This window comes from Oncorhynchus keta, chromosome 2 (assembly GCF_023373465.1).
Source record: "Oncorhynchus keta strain PuntledgeMale-10-30-2019 chromosome 2, Oket_V2, whole genome shotgun sequence".
In the NCBI taxonomy this organism is placed as follows: Eukaryota; Metazoa; Chordata; class Actinopteri; order Salmoniformes; family Salmonidae; genus Oncorhynchus; species Oncorhynchus keta.
This window is the reverse complement of record NC_068422.1, coordinates 2,527,869-2,530,515: the sequence shown is the minus strand read 5'-3', so window position 1 is coordinate 2,530,515 and position 2,647 is coordinate 2,527,869.

Sequence of the window (2,647 nt, the reverse complement as noted above, 5' to 3'; positions counted from 1 at the left end):
GGCTCTGGCGCTGGACGTGGACCCCACTCCATAATTGTCTTAGTCCACCTCCTTAGCGTCCCTTGAGTGGCGACCCTCGCTGCTAACCTTGGCCTAGGAACCCTAACAAGGGGAAGCTCAGGACTGAGGGGAAGCTCAGGACTGAGGGAAGCTCAGGACTGAGAGGAAGCTCAGGACTGAGAGGAAGCTCAGGACTGAGAGGAAGCTCAGGACTGAGAGGAAGCTCAGGACTGAGAGGAAGCTCAGGACTGAAAGGAAGCTCAGGACTGAAAGGAAGCTCAGGACTGAAAGGAAGCTCAGTCAGGTTAATGAATCTAGCAGATCCTGGCTGGCTGGTGGTTCTGGCAGATCCTGGCTGAATGGTGGTTCCGGCAGATCCTGGCTGACTGGCGGCTCCGGCAGATCCTGGCTGACTGGCGGCTCCGGAAGATCCTGGCTGACTGGCGGCTCCGGAAGATCCTGGCTGACTGGCGGCTCCGGCATATCCTGGCTGATCCTGGCTGAATGGTGGATCCTGGCTGACTGGCGGATCCTGGCAGACTGGCGGATCCTGGCTGACTGGCAGTTCTGGAAGATCCAGGCTGACTGGCAGTTCTGGCAGATCCTGGCGGATCCTAGCTGACTGACGGCTCTGGCGGCTCCTCGCTGACTGGCGGCACTGGCGGCTCCTGGCTGACTGGCGGCGCTGGGCAGACTGGCGGCACTGGCGGCGCTGGGCAGACTGGTGGCGCTGGGCAGACTGGCGGCGCTGGGCAGACTGGCGGCACTGGCGGCGCTGGGCAGACTAGCGGCACTGGCGGCGCTGGGCAGACTGGTGGCGCTGGGCAGACTGGCGGCGCTGGGCAGACTGGCGGCACTGGCGGCGCTGGGCAGACTGGCGGCACTGGCGGCGCTGGGCAGACTGGCGGCGCTGGGCAGACTGGCGGCACTGGCGGCGCTGGGCAGACTGGCGGCACTGGGCAGACTGGCGGCGCTGGGCAGACTGGCGGCACTGGCGGCGCTGGGCAGACTGGCGGCACTGGCGGCGCTGGGCAGACTGGCGGCACTGGCGGCGCTGGGCAGACTGGCGGCACTGGCGGCGCTGGGCAGACTGGCGGCACTGGGCAGACTGGCGGCGCTGGGCAGACTGGCGGCGCTGGGCAGACTGGCGGCACTGACGGCGCTGGGCAGACTGGCGGCACTGGCGGCGCTGGGCAGACTGGCGGCACTGGTGGCGCTGGGCAGACTGGCGGCGCTGGGCAGACTGGCGGCACTGGGCAGACTGGCGGCGCTGGCGGCACTGGGCAGACTGGCGGCGCTGGGCAGACTGGCGGCGCTGGGCAGACTGGCGGCACTGGCGGCGCTGGGCAGACGGGTAGCTCAGATGGTGCTGGAGAGGAAGGCTCTGGCAGTGCTGAACTGAGGAGCTCTGGCGCCTCTGGAATGAGGGGCTCTGGCGCCTCTGGAATGAGGGGCGGGAGCTCTGGCAGCGCCGGACAGGCAGGAGACTCCGGCTGCGCTGGAGAGGAGGAAGGCTCTGGCCGCGCTGGAGAGGAGGAAGGATCTGGCCGCGCTGGACTGAGGGGCGCTGGCGCCTCTGGATTGTGGGGCTCTGGCGCCTCTGGACTGAGGGGCGGAAACTCTGGTAGCGCCGGACAGGCGGGAGCACCTGTGTTGATGGGACGGAGAGACAGCCTGGTGCGGGGTGCCGGCACTGGTGGTACCGGGCTGGGGACACACATCTCAGGGCGAATGCCTTGCATACTACGCCAAATCAACTGCTCTCCCTCTTCACACTCCCCCAATTCTATTAACACCTCCTCGAGTGTCTCCTCATCACCCATCCGTTCACTCTCAACCATTCTGTCCAATAACTCCTCGACCCTCTCAGACTCAGCCCTCAGCTTCGCCGATAGCTCTGATAACATCCATGGCTCCTTACGGTAAACAGGGGGAGTTGGCTCAGGTCTGGCTCCTGACTGTCACACTCTCCCTGTGCCCCGCAGCCTCTCCCACTGCTTCTCCTGCTGCTGCCTTTGCTGCTGCTGCTGTTGCTCCTGCTGCACCTGTCGCTTCTCCTGCCTGTGTTTACCACGCCGCTTGTCCTTGGTTGGTGGGTGATTCTGTAATGGTTTTCTTCTGGGGAAAGAGAGGCGGACCAAAATGCAGCGTGGTTAGTTTTGTACATCTTTAATAAAGATGAAAGTACAACAATCTACAAAACAAGAAACGTGAAAAAACCAAAACAGTCCTATCTGGTGCCACAAAGACAGGAACAATCACCCACAAAACCCAACACAAAACAGGCTACCTAAATATGGTTCCCAATCAGAGACAATGACTAACACCTGCCTCTGATTGAGAACCATATCAGGCCAAACATAGAAATAGACAAACCAGACACACAACATAGAATGCCCACCCAGCTCACGTCATGACCAACACTAAAACAAGGAAAACACACACGAACGATGGTCAGAACGTCACATGTGCTTCTTTCGCTGGTCGTTGGTTTATCAGTGCATTTGCTGTATAGTCCATGGGAATAAGAATCTTTGATCGTAGGAATCCTTGCGGGTAATTTTGTCCAAAATCAGATTGTAGGTTTGGAGGGTAGTATCCTGTTTATGTCATAAAAATCAAAGTTTATCCAGCTAAATCTTTTCTA